Source organism: Anser cygnoides, chromosome 4 (assembly GCF_040182565.1).
Source record: "Anser cygnoides isolate HZ-2024a breed goose chromosome 4, Taihu_goose_T2T_genome, whole genome shotgun sequence".
NCBI classification, from domain to species: Eukaryota; Metazoa; Chordata; class Aves; order Anseriformes; family Anatidae; genus Anser; species Anser cygnoides.
In genome coordinates this window covers 31654326-31672808 of record NC_089876.1, presented here as the reverse complement: position 1 = coordinate 31672808, position 18483 = coordinate 31654326, and the positions used below count along the sequence as shown (strand labels likewise).

Sequence of the window (18483 nt, the reverse complement as noted above, 5' to 3'; positions counted from 1 at the left end):
TAATTTGTCTTAGAGTAACTTCCCACCATCCTTGGAGCGTGTTTTTTTTTTTTTTAAAAAAAAAAAAAAAGAGATTGAATGATGCTAGTGCAACTAAGCAGTCTGATCTACAGATTGCCCAGAGAGGCAGTAGTCTCCATTCTTTGAACTAAATAAATCCCGAGAGGATGTGGCTCGGAGCAGAGAGGTTGGCCCACACTGGTTGGCCCCAAGAGCTCCCTGCCTACCTCAAGCACGCTGCGATTTCGCGCTGCTACGAGCGAGTGCTTCTGTTCGAGCCACGAGCAAGCAGCATCTTGGGAAGCTGCACCGTTCTCTCGGACTAAGATGGAAAATCCCACTGCATGATGCAGACACACAGCTGCTCATATCGATGTACAAACGTCCAGAAGAAATAGAACAAACCAAGCAATGATTTATTTATTATATAGCAATTGCGTTTTTGCCATATCAGCCTTCACTCCTCTTGCTCAGCCCAGTTTCCCTAAACCAGGGAATCTGAATCTTGCTTGCAGCAACACAAGGCTTTCCTTTCTGTATGGTTGCATGGTGCCAAAGTCCTCTGATTTTGCTTGGAAGAAAAAGATTAGGGAAAGTGAAAGAATATCACAAGCAAGAAGCGCTTGTTTGACCCATGAGAACGCACCGTCAGCTGTGTCCTACAGGAGGTCACACACACATACAGCAGGCACTAAGGGAAGCACCTTTTACTTCCGAATTCTAAGAGTGGGAAAACAGCCACTGCTTAATTCAGTGAATTTGAGAGCATCTCTTACAACACTGTAGGAAAAAAACAAACAAACATTCGAGACTGCAACTAGATCCTACAATCCCCTTCACACATATAGAATGTATTTTTTTAAAAAACTACATAGGTATTGGTATATGCAGATGTGTGTTTACAGATACATGTGCACACATTGGTAATTATGTGGAAGCTTCCACAGGGAGAGCACCCCCTTAGCCAAAACCCATCGGGACTACCGAACACAACAAAAACAGTAATTTATGAAATGAAGACTGAGGACCCAGCAAATCAAGCTGAGCAAACAGAAAAGCAGAGAGGGGGAAAGGTTGTCTTGCAATAACAGGAAAAAAAATGGGGTTCATTGATGTTTATTTCAGTGTGATATAAGAAAATGTGCATTACTTAAAAGAAGTGTTTGTGCATTGCTTCCCCTAATATTTAGATAAAACAAATGCAAAAGTCACTTCAAAACACCATGTTAGCATTTGTCAGCATTACTTTAAGCTCTGATCTTCTCAGCCTAACAGAACACAAGTGAACAGTTTTAAAATCTTTATTTTTTGGAGGCTGCAAGAAACATCACTATTCCGTTAGTAATGACTTCTTCATCCTCTGCGGGCCTTTTCAACACATTATAGGAACATCATTTTTTACCACACACAATCATGCATATTAAGTGCAGGATGTTTGCCATGATCTACAATCGATTTGGAAAGGCCTGATAGGAAGCAGAAAATTCCCATCGCACACAAGGCTTTAGCTAAACACATGACCATACAGAACAACTTGCAGACCCAGTCACATGCCTGATTTTTTTGGGTGCTTTTTGTTCAGGACAGAAACAAAAGACATGTTCCTGCTGTGGGTATGCCAACAAATTACATTACACCAGTACAGGACACATCTTTTGATGAATTAGACGCTCAGTGAGATGACAGAAGTTCATTTTGACTCTCCAGCTGTTAAGTAGATCCTTGCATTTTAGTGCTACATACAGCAAAAGCAGAAGAGATTTACAAGCTGTGTAGCTTCCCAGCTACCAGCAAGACTCCTCTCCCAGCTGTACTGAGGCAGATCTCTAGGTGGCACATTTCATTATCTCACCAGTGAGAAGGAAGAGCAGGTCCAGCAGAGTGCACAGAGTTGTTCAGCACCAGCTTGCAAGCTGCTTCTATCAGCCTGAGGGACTCAGGGGTTAATGCTGACATCCAGGCCCTCTGCATCCAGGAGGTGACAAGGCCAGCATACAAGCCATGCGATTTCTCAAACAGAGAAGTTATGTGCTATGGCCAGTAGCGAGGCCTCACTCTTCTTCCTGTTCAGCAATTCTTCTTCTCTCCACTGCAAGCATTTAAGCTCCTGGCACTTCAGCTTGACCTTGAGGCCAAGCTGTTCAGACCAGTCCCCACCCAGAGCTGTGCTTAATTCCATTCAATTCCAGGAACCAGCATGGTTGCTGATACCAGCAGGCAATACCACCTACATGGAGGCAGAAGCTAGCTTGTCCATTTCCCCTCCCACCTTGCTTCTAGATTCCTTCCACTGACTTTTAATTCTTACAGAACTTTACATGACTCAGCAGCTCATTTCAGAGGAAACCCCGTGGTTACTTACAGAACACAACATGTTAGGGTCCAACTATGGATAAGTGAGTTGGGAGCTGTGTGCTTGGATACAGTGGGGGCCTTAAGAGTTGCAGGCTTTGCTGTGGTACTCGCGTGACTGACCTTCTTCAGAAGCATTTCTGGAGTCATAGCCCCAGAACAGAAGCTCACCTGAGCATTCTGACGATATATGGATATTTTTTCTGTAAAGGAATCACTGTATTTTACAGTTCAAAGAATAACGTTTCTTGCTCAGGATGTCTAACATGTTTCTAACAGTTCTGGATAACAACATTACACTATATTTTCACATTTGAAAATGTTTTTTCAAGTCAGAATACCTACTGTCAGATGGGCACAGAAGAGACAAAATAGCAAACCTAAGGTAATTTCCCAAAAACTGACTAATGTCACAGGATTAACTACCATTCTTCAATTCCCAGCCCTCAGTTTACTTAGGTGACAACCCCCCCCCCTTTTTAAATCTCTTGGCTACAGGACATACATAGTTTGCTGCAGCAGAGGAGCTGCCAACAGCTGCACCCAGGTACTAGCAATCATGCCATCTGCATAGCCTTGCTGTAATCAGCAACATGATCTCATGCAAATGACAATTAGAGGTGTTGCCTTGTAAGCAAATCCTATAGTAGTTGTAAGGACCAAAGAAGAGGAACATCTACCAGTGGGGTGTGCTTGCTGCATGGGGATTGGAGGCCCATTTGATGTTATTTCTCTTGGGGTCCCCAGCATCTAAATGAACCTGTTATCTATGCTTTTCTTTATCATATAGAATCATAGAATCATAGAATATCCTGAGTTGGAAGGGACCCTTAAGGATCATCAAGTCCAACTCTTGACACCGCACAGGTCTACCCAAAAGTTCAGACCATGTGACTAAGTGCACAGTCCAATCTCTTCTTAAATTCAGACAGGCTCGGTGCAGTGACCACTTCCCTGGGGAGCCTGTTCCAGTGTGCAACCACCCTCTCTGTGAAGAACCCCCTCCTGATGTCAAGCCTAAATTTCCCCTGCCTCAGCTTAACCCCGTTCCCGCGGGTCCTGTCACTGGTGTTAATGGAGAAAAGGTCTCCTGCCTCTCGACACCCCCTTACGAGGAAGTTGTAGACTGTGATGAGGTCTCCCCTCAGCCTCCTCTTCTCCAGGCTGAACAGGCCCAGTGACCTCAGCCGTTCCTCGTACGTCTTCCCCTCCAGGCCTTTCACCATCTTCGTAGCCCTCCTCTGTACACTCTCCAACAGTTTCATGTCCTTTTTATACTGTGGTGCCCAGAACTGCACACAGTACTCGAGGTGAGGCCGCACCAGCGCAGAGTAGAGCGGGACAATCACCTCCCTTGACCTACTAGCGATGCCGTGCTTGATGCACCCCAGGACACGGTTGGCCCTCCTGGCCGCCAGGGCACACTGCTGGCTCATATTCAACTTGCTGTCTACCACGACCCCCAGATCCCTCTCTTCTAGGCTGCTCTCCAGCGTCTCATCGCCCAGTCTGTACGTGCAGCCAGGGTTTCCCCGTCCCAGGTGCAGGACCCGGCACTTGCTCTTATTGAACTTCATGCGGTTGGTGATCGCCCAGCTCTCCAACCTATCCAGATCCCTCTGCAAGGCCTTTCCACCCTCATACGAGTCCACAACTCCTCCAACTTTGGTGTCATCAGCAAACTTGCTCAAAATACCTTCTATTCCTACATCCAGATCGTTTATAAAAATATTGAAAAGTACCGGCCCTAAAATGGAGCCTTGAGGGACCCCACTGGTGACCACCCGCCAGCCTGACGCAGCCCCATTTACCATAACCCTTTGGGCCCTGCCCATTAGCCAATTGCTCACCCATCATATGATGTTTTTATTTAGCTGTATGGTGGACATTTTGTCCAGTAGGATCCTATGGGAATCTCTCTCACAAACAGCTCCTGAAATTACACTTGACGGAGTCCGAGGGCCTTTCCTACAGGGATGAAAACACACCAGCACCTGGTGCAATAACCCGCAGAAAAATGTGTATTAAAATTTTGTTTTTATTTATTTATTTTTACCATAGCTGGCATTAAACTTGTTTTTCTTGGTTTTGCGTTGCTTTTCAGCCACACTGTTTAGGAGATGGAAGGTAACTGAACAGTGCTCTCAGCTTCACACCATTTGAGAAGCAACACAAGGCAGCAAACCTCTCAAAGGTGCATTGTGCAGACATCCAAGTCCTACATCCTGCACTGGGAAGCAGAGGCAGAGATTTGTGCTTTGAGAATCCAGGTCTGTACTCTCGTGTGTGTCAGACTGGTTGTTTACTACAAGATTCATGTTTTTTAGCCTTCCTCCCCACGTTTCTGCTGTATGGCATCAGAAAAACAAGGTCTGAATATTATAAAAAATTAGTTAGCATTTTCCAACTTGAGCCTTATTCTAGGTTTAACCTTGTTTTCCAGTTAACCCAATTTCAAAATATTGAAACATCTCACAACAAATGTTAATCCCAAACTGATTTCAATTCATGTAGGTGGCACTACCTGCCTCTTAAATGATAAATTACCACTCTGAACAATAAACTGTGCTGAGAAATCTCTTTTTAGTGACACAAGGCAGATCAGAGGTACTAGAGAGGGGTAAGAGAGAAGCTGAACTATCAGCTGAGTACAGCACATTGCCAATGCAAACCATCCTCCCCCAGTATCTTTCCACATCAGCCTCTGGTCCCTGACTGTGAAAGCCTGTTGAAGAGCTCTGCCTTCAGCTCTGGTAAAAGCAGGGAGACGGCTTGGGCTCTGGACATAATTCTGTGCAGGCTCTGCTATACAGAGGGAAAGGCAAACACCACTTTCCATAGACTTCAGAGAGGAGAAGATGGGCTGCAGATGTCCCACAGCTGTACACAACATCTTTGTTTCACTGGAAGCTCATTGTAAATCTGTTGTTTAAATATATCTGTTGCAATGATTCTTAATTTAAAGGACTTTGGGAATATCCTTGCATGTGACCCTCATTTATAATCCTACATAAGGTGATTTGGTTCAGGTTTAATGCCCCTTTGGGAAACACAACAGACTTACGGAAAAGCTGAGTTACTGCATGCACTTTGAGAGCTTGAAAACTGAGAAGGAAAATCTTGCATTGATCAAACTTGTGAATGAGATATCAGTGAAAATGAGGGTCCCAAATCTCCCTCAGGCCCTAATAAGTATGCTAAGTTCACTCTGTAGACATATATATTATATAAGCTTTGAGGGGTACACAAGTATGATTTCGCATGTCAGAGGAAGCAAGGGAAGCTTGAACTCCTTTGTGCTGGAACCATCCTAGAAACTGACCTTGTTTCTGTGCAAGGTTCACAAGCCCCACGCCACAGCACCACATATCTCTGATTTCTCCCCTCTTAGTCCTCCAGGCCCAAGCACAGATGATTAACATAGGCTGAGTACATACCAGTGTAAATGGAAACTACCAGAAAGGAAAGAATGAGGGGCAAACATTTCCAAAGTAAATCCAACAGCTCTAAAAAGTTCTTTTGCATGCATGTTTAAGAACTACATTTTGGTTGTACTGAATAGCCCAATAGGAAGAACAGAGTTCAACATCCAGTCACAACCAGTTTGGCCCAAGGTTATGCAATCATCTGGAGCTAGAACCAACAGACCAGAGACCAATTCCTCTGACTACAGTAGAGGATACTTTCTTACATCTGACACATTGTACACGATAGCAACAGGCGAAGCCACAAAAATCTGTGCCAGACCAATTCAAAACCTGCTGAGTGAGGCCTGTTGAAGGACCTCAAGAATCCCCCTGCCCCAAACTCACACATGCCCAGCTCAGACCATGGGCACCCCCAGCTCCTACCTCTGCACAGTCACTAGGCACAAATTCTGCCCAGAAGAGCACTTAACAACTCTTGAGACTGGCTGCCAATTCTTCACTTAAAAACAAAAAGCAAAATTGGAAAACTTGCTCAAGTGATTATGATATAAGTTAGATACAATGCCTCTTACTACCCACAGCATGTTTTGAGTTAATTTATAATAAAAAATGATGTAATTATACAAGATAATTTACATTGAACCATACCTTAAGCACACATCATACCCATTAGTATAGAACTTCTAGATCAAGAACCAGTATCTCAAAACATGTACTACTAATTACAGTAAAATAGTTCTCACATATATAAAACCACATCCCTGCTTACATCAGGCCAGTACCCCATCACTCTGCTCATGTAAAGCTGTCAGTAAATCTACTCACACGAGGCCTGTAATGAAGGTAATGCTCCACCAGCACAAGGAGATGTCTTCCAGCAGCTACACTGCCTTTAGAAGAGGCGAGGTGTCTTCTTGTTCCATGAAGAAGATTTCTGAAGAAAAATCCAGTGATAATTCCTTGGATGAGGCCCCAAAAGTGGTCACCTCAGCAATCCTCCTGTTCACTACTATTTTATTTGATAAGCAGAACCTGATACTCAGGTCTAAGAAGTTGAGAAATGATCAGCAGGGGTTCATTGTTTCAAGGCAAGGGGCCCTCTCAGCAAGGCTGGCCCTTAATCACTTATTTGGCAGCAGTACTGTAGATGTTTTCAATTAAGTGAAAAACAAAGCCTCCAGAGAACATTTCTTTAGCCCAAATAAAATCTCTTGAGCATCACCTTTTTTTTTTTCCTGTGTCAGCAAAGTTGTTGAGACAGCTGCTACACGCAGGTGGTACTCCATACAGTGCATTACACTGCTTTTACGGGTGCCTTGAGACTCCAAGTCTCTAAACAATTAATTTTACCACTGCAGCTTTGACCTATCAACACTTTTTATCACTGCAAGAGCTCCTTATCAAATCCACATGTGCAGGTGCACCATAACCACCTTAGGGAGAGCACAGGGCCTGCAGCAGGTACAGCTGGGAGTAAACTAGAGAATAATGGGCAATAAAAATAGAAGCAACAGCCACCAAGGCAAAACTAACCCAGGCTAAAGCAAAATAACAAAACTGTCACCTCTCCCCTGTGTTCCAAAACACTCCCAGCCCCCCCATCAGTGGGGTCCTTGCCCTCAACACAAGTGCACACAAAGAATATTTCTACAAATGTCTCAGATAACCTGCCACTGAAGATAAAGACTTCATACGCAGGCTGTTTAGGCACCAGCTTGGGAGCAGCTGTGTTTGGCTCACCCATGAGCCCTCTGAAGAGGGGCAGGTGTGATCAATGCCTTACCACACTCCTCAGCTCTGCCCAGGCATTACCAGGCCCACCTAAACCACAAGAGCCACAGCCAGGCAGTAAGTTAGGGAGCCTTCCTCCACCTCCAGACCCTGCAGGACAGTGTCCCCTTGCACAGTCAGCTCTGCACTGTGCTCAGGAGCTGGCAGAACCCAGCTGCAGAGGGGACAGGGGTATAATGGGAAAGGTTTGCTCAGGGGACCAAAAAAATGGAGCTCGAGAAAAACCTTTCCTGGAAGAACTTTTAACTGTAGTATGCCAAATACAGGAATAAGTACTCAAAAGGAGAATCCTGCACCAAAACAAAAAAAAAAAAAAAAAAAAAGGAGAATCCTGCACCAGAAAAAAAAAAGCTTAGCACATTTGGTTTTTTCCTTCTTCTTTGGGTTAAGAACCAGATTTTTCAGGACTTAGGCTTTGCTGCTGCATGCCTTGGCTGTAGCCTCCTTTGGTATTTAAACACAAAAGCTCTGCCAATTTTGCAAATTCATTGTCACAAGGCTGCAAAATCAGACATTTCATTTTGTATACAATTTAAACAGGCTAATGTCTGCCAAGTTACACGCTTCACCTTCTGACACTGACAGTAGCTACACACAGTACTGGCTAAGTCTCCAGAGGTGCATGTCAAGGTTTTTGTGACCTACCAAAAGTTAAGCAGTAAATCAGCACAGGCAGCAGCAACTGGAATTTTCTCTTGCTTGGAAGACAAGTCTGATCATCCCTCTAGGAAAAGGGAAGGAGCCAAGTGTTAATCCAACAACTTGTAAATCAGCAAGATCGTTTAGCAAATACCATTGTGTTCTTCAGATACAGAGAAGACCAACTTTGTTAAATCTTCAGTTCTTTTAAGAACTAAAGCCACCACTAGCCATGACCAACAAGTAACCAGATTTAGTAAAGATTATACCATTTTCTTGATATAGCTTATTCTGGGTAGCAGTCTTACCTTTCTCTCCACAAGGTAATACTTATTAACACACATGCCTCACATAAAACAATCTTCTGATCAAAGACCAGAAGTATTCACATGCCTATAACACAAAAATTGGTCAAAGACCCTAGAGACCCTCCGATGTAGGTCTGAACTCCACAGATGGTATGAAGACTAATGTCACCCTGTCCTGAATTATGAAGACATCAAATGAACACAACAGAAAAAAGAGCTCATCAAGAAACACTCATGCTTTTTGGCTCTCTAAAAGTGCCATAAGCAATGCTAGGCAAAAAGTAGCCTCTTAACTAGTGAATTTTATATATTCATAGAATCAAATTACAAAGTAAACTTTCATATTCATCATCCCCATGGCTCAGGTCTGCCAAGTCTGATTGGGATTCACCTGAGAATACATGAACTCACTGCAAGTGTTTTGTTTTTCTGACCACATTAATATAATGAAGTTTTCTCTTAACTTTTTAAGGAGCATTTTGTCTCTTGTTTCACTTACTAATACGGGGATGAGGTGGGGAAATAAGTCTTTTTTGTCATTGTAGTAGTGTACTTAAGCACAACATTGTGCTTGTTTCTTCTCAAAACAGGATCGAACAATAATGTCTGGATCTAGACTCATATCCATGCAGTTTAAGAATGGAACAGCTGTATCCACACTGGTGAAGCAGGAGAAAGAAGGACAGCAAGGTCAGCCTTTTGAAGAAGGGACAGCACTAAATGCACTTGGTAGACAGACATTGAAGGGACTCTAATCTGAAAAGCACAATTCTGCCTAAGGGCAGAAAGACCACACCACATTGACAGGACTCACGCAAAGCAACTTCAAATTATAAACAAATTTTCGTCGCATACCTGTTAAGAAAGGTTTCTGACATCCAGTCCTTCTTCCCCCATCTCCCTGACAGCTGACATCCTGCACAGGCAGTCAGCCCAAAAGCTGAGCCTCTCCTAACTGGGCACTACCATCCTTCTTTATTCCTGGATAGCTCTCAGCAGCTGCACACAGCACAATGATGGTCTGATCCTTGCAGTTAGGACACCCTTACACATTTAGAACTTTGAGACTTTATAACCTCTCAGAACTGGCTATATTTTTCAGCCTGCTCTGCAGGCACTGCTGCTTCCATTCAACTCCAAAAGCCTCCTAGTATTTCTTATTCTTACCTGAGCTCCCTTTTACCTCTTCCTCATTATCTATCATCACTCTGACCACATCCAGCCCGCAACTACCCTCACATCAGTTTACCCCTCATAACATCTCCCTGCTCTTTTCCACAGCCTCTGTGCAACAGTTCCCTACATATGGTATTTCCAACACAGATTCTTCAGCTGTGGCTGCATCACTGAAGGAAAGCACTCAGCTCCTGACTTACCTGAATCAGACACACTTGAGACTGAAGAACCTTCAGCAATTTAAAACATTCAGGTACGAACTGCTAGAGCATTACAAGGTTTTAATTACTGGGGTCATCACAGTTACATGAGTCCACAGTACTGAGAGAGACGTTCTCCTGTTCCAGTCCCATGGCACACCTAGGAGCCATGGCTGCTTGTACAAGAGCCTTTCTCTGGCACTGTACCAGCTGTCACATTGCTGACTGTAGTCTGCGCCCTGCGGGGCAGTCCTGCACCTCTGCACCCCTCCTACAACAGGACGCGCAGGCCAGGACCAGGCTTGGATTCTCCCCTTGGCCACAATCCTCCCCCCAGCGTCAGCTGCTGAAGAGCAACCTGTGGGAAACCAGTGCTGGGGCAGCTAACAGCCTCCCTCCAAGGAGAGCCTGTGCCAACATTTACAGCCATTTACACCAGCTGGGCAGAGCTCTCCAGGCCCAGGGAGGAAGTGAACTGGGACTGAGGAGCCTGGTGGATGTAAGAGCCCCAGCAGCCTTCCCAGGACACAGCCCTGCAGAGCCAGGCTCTGCTGCTGCCCTGTCCACCAGCAGAGGCACGTCACCAGCTCCTGGTTCTCCATCCTCATCCCTGGAGCTACAAAAGCAGCCACAGCCATGCAGGACAGGCTGGCCCAGCCGCCTGGCTGGGGAGAGGAGATCCTGCTGCATCGTCCTGCTTTTCTCATTGCTGCCACCACCACAGGCAAAGCAGCCAGGTGGGGCTGTCTGGTTTGGCCCCGGTGCTGTCACAGACCTTTCCCCATGTCCCTTCCCAGCTATGTTTCTGACAACACCCCAGTCCCAGCCCATGTTTAGTAACATACAGGGGGTTGGATGAACTGCAGCTTGTTCTGAGGTCAAACACTCACAGCTCTTTCCTAGGAACTGAAAGGATGATCTGATGCACTGTACCCTGGCCATGAGAAACTGGGATGTTTCTGAAGGCAGTCTAAGAACCTCAGCATACAAAGCACTAAGATATACTGTCCCAGGAGATTTGTTCCTGTAACAGAGCGTTACAGCACACAGGTGGGCCTCACCAAACCTCCTGTACAGGGAGCTCCTGGCTTCAAGGAGCGGCAGTCAGTCAGTCACCTCCTCTTTCTGCCCTGTGCTCCACAAGCCCTTCAGCTGGGTGCCATGTGGTAACACAGCTTGACAGACAGAATGGCAGAAAATTCCTGAAACATGGAACCTCTCACACATTCTTTATGCTCGAAGTGTTTTGGGCTGCCGACCTGCCCCCTGCTCCCCAAAATGCCCTGAATGGCTGCTCCCCAAGCAGCCTGCAGCACCGCACGCCGGGCAGAGCCCCACATTTACCTCCTCTGCAGCTCCCCTTTCCTTACAGTCATAACATTGCGGAGCCATTAAGGATGGAAAAGACCCCCCCGGGTCACCTGGCCCACCCTTGGCCCAGGCCGGCCGCCTGGGTTCAGCTCGCTCCCTGTTGTCCCCAGCTGGCAGCAGCTCTGTCCCCTGCGGTGTCCCCCTGCGCTGAGATCCGCTGCGGGTGGGTTCAGTGAAAACGTGCCAGGAGCGGTGACAACTATGGAAATGATGCGGCTGCTGGGTGTTGGTATAATCTGGATGTGTTTCTGCCCGTGGGCATCCATTCCTAGTTCCCCGTCCACCCGGATCTCTGGATTAATGTTTGCTTTTTACCACAAGAGGGAACCCTTCGCCTCACGACACTGTTTCCTCAGGGCAAAGCAGGTCTTGGAATTACACACACTAAAGGCGCTCGCAGGGAGAGGGGCCGTGAACGCAGAGCCGTCTGGCAAAGGTCAGTCACAGCGGCCTGCGAAAGGCACAGGGCAGCAGGAGCACGGCCACGGCCGCAGCCAGCAGCAGCGGGGCACACTGTGCCACACAGCACAGCCGGCCCGGCTTCCACACCCACACCCAGCACGGGATGCACTAAGTGGGGATAGGGGTGGAAGCAGCACAAACACTGACTTTTCAGATTTTTCTTTTCTGCAATTCACAAGGCACGAGACCCAGCAATTCACAGGAGAAGCATGCAATGCTGCTTGACTTTTATTTTCCATTCACATTTAGGCTATTTTCAAAGCTCCTGCCCTGTGTTGTGCCAAATGCTGGCTGATGTGGGCAGCTGGACTCCTGAGGGAACTGTTTATTCTAAGGGTGCTATATATTCACTTTCCTACTAGGAAATGTCTAGCAAATTTGTAAAAAAAAAAAAAAATCTAAATATCTATATCCTAGTTATGTTTATATCCTACTTGGATATTAGGTGAAACTTCCTTACTGAAAGGGTTGTGCAGCATTGCAATAGGCTGCCCAGGGAAGTGATCACCATCCCTGGAGATCTTCAAGAGATGTGTAGATGTAGAACATGGTTTAATGGTGGACTCATCAGTATTAGGTTCAAGGTTGGACAAGATCATCTTAGAGATCTTTTCCAATCAGAGTGATTCTATACTTCTATAATCCTATGAAATGTGGTAGACAAGAAAATAAGGCACTTTAAAAGGGAGGTTTTTAACCTAATTTTATGATCTATAGTACTGTTTTGGTATCTTGCTTGGCTTTTCTCCACACTGATGAGGTCCCCATTTCCCAGTGAGAATCTCACTAGAACTGTTCTCGGAGTTTGCTATACACATGTGGCAGGAATATCCCAAAGACAGTGAAGAAGGTGACTTGGTCTGTTCCTGAGTCACCAATACAGACAGCCTGCAGGTTGTAGAGTCCGAGGAACCTGTACAAACTGGCTGTCACAGCTGGTGGCTGTGCCGTAAAACAGGAGCTAAACTGCAGCAGCTGTTTGTACAAGCTGCTGAATGGGCATCGCCTTGCCTGCAAGTCAATTTAAACAGTTTGTTTGACGTTCAGTCCCAGTAAAGGCAGAGGAATACGTTCCACTGGATTTAATGAAGGCAGGAATGAGGTGACATTCAGCTGGTTTTGTTTCTCTGCCTCACTGCAAGCTATGCTGGAAACCTGCAGCTAGCTAAGCCTGTGGAGAATGTTAACAGCTATACACTGCTGAAGAGGGAGCAGACTATGAGCACTTCAGGCTGTGCACTTCAAGCTAGTACTACTTAGCAGCATCAAAAAGCAGATTTTCTTTTCAGGGACTAGATGAACACTAAACATTATATATATGTGTGGGCACACTTATGTCCCACAGCAATTTTTGACATAAACCACCCCCCCAAAATAACACACCCCATCATTTTGATAGTATTTTTCTATTTATAAACTTTTCCGATTTTGTACATAAGCACTTAAATAGTTTTTAAATGCAGAAAGAAAACCAATATGATAGATTTAAGGAAGTCAGCAATTAGATAAATTTATATGTAGAATTTCAGTTGTTTACAAAGCAATTGTACAAATTCTTTAACTCAAAGTTCAGATAAATAAACTGACAGTTCAATACATTCTCTTTTTATAATGACATTCCTTACAGCAGTCCAGATTCTTCATTCTGAATTGTATTTGTTGTCCACGTATTTCCAAAGAGACAGAGAGGAGAGGCTATCCCGGGGACAGAGCCACTTTTCGTGCAGCTCAGTCTCTTGCTCAGATGCAGACAAACTATGCATTTGCTGCTGAATATTTTTCTCAAATCCATTCCAGTCTATACAGGTCCCAGCTCATTTCATTTCTGGTGCTGTATGCGCAGGACCTATAAGTTGAAGAAAAAGAAGAAGCTGAGTCAATGCAACATAAACATTTTTTGAATTAAGTCAAAATGTCTTTAACACAGAAGTACTTCAGACACCAGCTCAGAGTCAATGAAGTTATACTGTCATAAAAAGGAGAAACAAAGGCTAGGGGGGGCTTAACAGTGTGCCAGAGATGGCAAGAGATTGGAAGGAACCAGTTAAGATCATTACACTGTGCTTAGTGCTGCAAATTGCACTTTTTTTTTTTTTTTTTACTTTGGGGTCAGTAGAAAATTGGTTTTGACATTCATTTTTTGGGTCTGCTACAGATTTCTAGTTACTATCTCTTTGAATTCATTCTCTCCTCAACATTCCTGTACACTATTTGTACACCAGTCTTCCCCTTACCACAGGGCACTAAGAAACCCAAATCTAACTGTGCCCCCCCCCTCCCCCTTTTTTTTTTGGTGCAGGACAAAACTCTACTTTTGCCACTAGAGAACTCATCCAGGGCTGGGTAGATGGAAGTGCCTTTTCCCATCTCCCGCGCCAGAGCAGAGATGCAGGTAAGCACTCAGGACAGACACGCAGACAGCAGAGTGAGAGAAAAAATTGTGAGGTGTCTGCTACTTACATCCAGTTTTCTGTGCAAGTGATGAATTTTCATCACAGCCTCTGAGCTGCCCCTTCAGGCCTTGTGGAGAAGCAGGAGGCTGGCCACTAAGTTGTCATACAGTCCAGGTACTGCCCTCATTTGGTTGGCGTCCCTGCAAGGAGTTTGGGATTTCTGTTGGGATTTTTCTTAGTTACTCCTTTTCAGCCCCCACCAGCTTTACTCACCTCCTTTGCCATTCATTTATCAGTGCCAGCACTGATCTTGTCTGCAGCGTGCAAGGAGGTGGAACACATGCCTCAGACAACACTCACCCTGTCTTCTCCTGTGAGCATCAGCAGGACCAGGAAACAGGAGCTAAATGTCTCCTCAAGTGTGTGTGTGGAACAGACACAGAAGTGACCCAGCACGGGCTCTCTTTGAAGCATCTTATTTTCTTTCTTCCCCCTCCAGGCATAAACGTGGTTGGATAACTTCAGAAAAAACTTCTCTTGGGCCCCCAAACTGAATTATGCTTCTATTAAAAGAAGCTGGAAAGTGTTTGGGAAGAAGCTTGTCACTGTTTAAGAATCGCTGACTATGAAAACACCTGTACTGGCCTTGATAAGTGAAAAAGATAAGGTTACCTTTGCACAATGAATTTCTCTACCATGGGGCTCGCTGATGACTGAGTAATCTGGAAGAAAGTAGCTGAATTGTTGAGGCTAATCACATTTATTTAACAAATTGCTTGCAAACCAGTGACAATCAGCAAGGTATGAATTTCCTGCATCACCTGTTAATCAGAATCAGCTGTTGGAGGGAGAAGAAGTAACCTCGGTGCATCAGAGTTTTGAGTTCATACATTTGGGGATGCAGGGGAGATGTTACAGTGGGTAAATGTGCAAGATTCTTACAATGAATGAGAAAAAAGCCAGACTGACATGTATGGAATCCCAGTGATTTCAGGCAGGTCAGGTTCAGTCAAAGCTCTCACCCTTTTCCCCTTGCCTTGAGCACAGTTGAGCCTTGTAGTGAGTGTTAAAACAGCAAAGGACAGAGAACAGCTGGAGTCTTACAAGTGGCCAAACATACAGCCTTAGAATGAGGGTGTTTGTATTCCAGTTCTGAACCTCGTGAGTTTGGCCTCTTTTCCCCTGTGCCTGTTTGCATTAAAAACACTGCTCGGGGCTGTCGAGGTCGCTCTTACACTAACTTGGCCTCAGAGAGTCACTCTGACTGTGCAGACGGGGTGTTTCCCTGTCCAGCAGGGGCTGTCTCTCTCCTGAGGCTGTCTGTTCCTTCTGGAGGTGACAACAGGATCCTGGCAAACCACTCTTGACTGGGGAAAGCAGCACCAAGCAGATGAGCAGCTGTGCTCTGCTGTGCGTGAAATGTGATTGCGTTTCTGGTACAACCCCCTCTCCGTGACTCTCACCCAGATACCGGGGTTGTGTGAGGAAACATTCCCTTCCTCGCTCCCAAATTAGTCCCCATCTTTCAAGCCTAAGGTCAGGTCTGCATCTTGGCAAGGAAGTGGGCTAGGATGGATTCTTGTGTCCTTACATTCTGCCACCGGCACCCACAGGCTAGTCAGGATTTCACAGGTCTCATTTGCAGCGAAAAGCAGCTGAGCTCCTCTTTTACTCGCACTACTCAATAAGCTGTCTCTGAACAGCCGTGGCTTTCTCCTGCTGCGCTCCCCAAGGGCTTTGTGGCAGAGTGAAGGATTTTTATCTTTATTTGACACTAAGTTAGAGCTCAAGTCTTGAGAGATTTAAGGCCCCTGGTGAATTTTGCATTCCCTCTAGAGACCTGTGTATAGGTTTGTGTTTAGACACCTCTGACAGTTCAATGATTTGCCTTCCTTCAGACAATAGAAAGTGAGGGAAAGCTCAGAAAATTGAAGCCAGTCTTCTCAGCTGTATGGAAGCATGCTGCCATAAATTCCTCCTCCCTTCTCATTTCTTGCAAGGTGGCACAACAGTGGCACTTTGTATCCTTGAGTTCTCTATGGCTGAGTGTTGTAGTACAACTATCTTTCTTCCTGGCATGGAAGTGAGCATTTGTGATTTGCTTCTTTACTTCTTAAACTAGGGCTAAACGAGCAGGAATAAATCAAGAGCCTCAGATGTACATACCTGACTGTGTCTGTTATTGAACATACAGTTTCATTTCTCACTGCTTAAGTGGCTGCACGGCCATGCTCAGATAAATGGTTTAAATGGTTGTGGTGCTTTCTAAGTGTGTAAGATCTTTTGAGATGAAAAGCCAAGAAAAATGGATTGACACTACATTATGGTTAACATTTTCCGCATGGTACAGTTTTAGGGACAGAGAGGAGGCAGTAATCATGACATAGAATGCAGCGTGAATAAAATGAGACAATTCCTTCCAAAGGTGGAAAGCAAGGAGGAGGTTGTGCAGAGAGCAGACACGAAGAGGTGAAATTAATGACAAAAATTTAACATAGTGGAAAGCTTAAAAAAACTGTTTTTAAATTAGATCCAGCTCTCTATTCACTATCATGTTTCCAATTCCCTTGGAAATCAGGATAACCTGGGGCTCACTAAAAAGTCTCATTTATGAGAAAGGGATTCTCTGATCTGTGTTGCAGTAAAAGAACCTCAAAGTGAAATATGATGCTGAAAAGAGGGAAGCATCTTGTCATAAAGACCTCATGAAAATTCCACATGGCAAGAAAAAAGTGATCTTTTCTGCAAGCTTCATACATCAAAGTCCTATTTCTCTGCATTCTTTGAAACACGTCACCTTCTCGCAAGAGGTAAGATCAAAATTAACTTTATGGGTAAAAGACTGCCTCTTGAAAGTAAGCAGATAAAAGACATGAGCTTTGCTCAAAAGGAGAAAGTGTATTTAAATGGAAAACTTGATTTTTGAAGACAACCCCATGCTTGGGTACTCTCACGTGCAAGAATGCTTTCTTTTTGTTCTATGTCGCGATGGAGTTGGATTTTACCAGGAGCTTTTGGCCTCTCCTCAGTAATAACTAACATCCCTCTAACAGGCAGTGATCAAAACCCAAGGGAAGCCTGGAGCAGCTCCCTGTGCTGCAGATGAGGCGCACCTGCAAAGCTCAGACACAAATACTAATCCATAAGGCCCCAAGCACCTGCTTGCATGCAGATTGTGGGCTAACTGGGAAGGATGTGCAGTGTGGCCGTGCAGAGGCAAATTCTCCCTCAGGCTTATGTTGTGAGCACATGCATTTGTAATCCTGAAAGTCACAACCCATCTTTCTTGAACCATCACGTCCTTGTGGTTTGTGAACCTCGGTCACCTTGAGGTGGGAGACCTTTAGACCATGTAGAGTTTCTGGGGGGACTGAGCCAGTGGGGAAGCAGCCAAAAGCATCTTTTCACTTTGTGAGTCAGAGTCCCCTTTCTTGTTTCCTTCTTGTAATCAGAGGTTAGAGATAAGAGCCCTATTCTTTACATTGTGTGCAAATTCACGCTAGACAGAGAGTTAGAGTTTCAGAGTAAATTAGCCTGCACAGTAGCAACAAGGTAGCTAATTATTTTCTTCCAAGTCTGTGATTCCTTGTTTGTCCCACTAATGTTGCCTGACAGTCTGTTTTGGGGATAGCGAGACACCAGCAAGATTTCCCTCAGTTTTCAAGTGCGTCCTTTTGCAGAACTCCTCAATGTTAGATCATTGTGACTTCTGATACACGTGAATTTCCGGCTGGTTGGTGGGAGCTGGTGCAAAGCTACTGAAATGAGGTGAGCTCCTGATCCATACAAGTCAAGGGTAAACTGTGGCTGACCTCCCTTAGCCAGTATTTCATTGATGCACAGCAGATGAGAAGTGGCAAATGTAATTTTTTTAAAGCTTATCTGATGTTCTTTGCAGAGCCAAAAGCCATTACCCTTACCAAGGCTGCCGGCCAGCTATATCAAAAGCCAGAATGAATATTCCAATTAAATTATTGAGCAGATAGCAGCAGGCATGGCTGCTTAATTATCTAGTAAGTCACTAGGGAAGTAAATTACCAAATCACAGCATGGTTTGGGCTGGAAGGGACATTAAAGCCCATCCAGCTCCACCTTGCTTGCCATGGGCAGGGACACCTCCCACCAGACCAGGTTGCTCAAAGCCCCATCCAGCTTGGCCTTGAACATTTCCAGGGATGGGGCATCCACAGCTCTTCGGGGCAGCCTGTGCCAGTGCCTCACCACTCTCATGAGGAAGAATTTTTCTTATATCTAATCTGAATGTACCTCCCCCTTCCCAGGAGAGGGCGAGAGGCCAAGCATGGCCCTTGGTGCGCCTGCCCTTCAGCATTTAGAGCAGGGTGCTCTTGCTAGGCCAAGTTGT

General features: G+C 45.2%; 1 long non-coding RNA gene across 1 annotated transcript; it reads right to left on the bottom strand.

The window, feature by feature from the left end:
• Positions 1–13096: 13096 nt before the first annotated feature.
• On the bottom strand, positions 13097–14617 carry LOC106041886 (uncharacterized). Its single transcript, XR_001210777.3, has 3 exons — positions 14481–14617; positions 14188–14320; positions 13097–13573 (listed from the first exon to the last, which is right to left on the bottom strand). It is a non-coding gene; the product is annotated as an uncharacterized lncRNA (long non-coding RNA).
• Positions 14618–18483: the final 3866 nt, after the last annotated feature.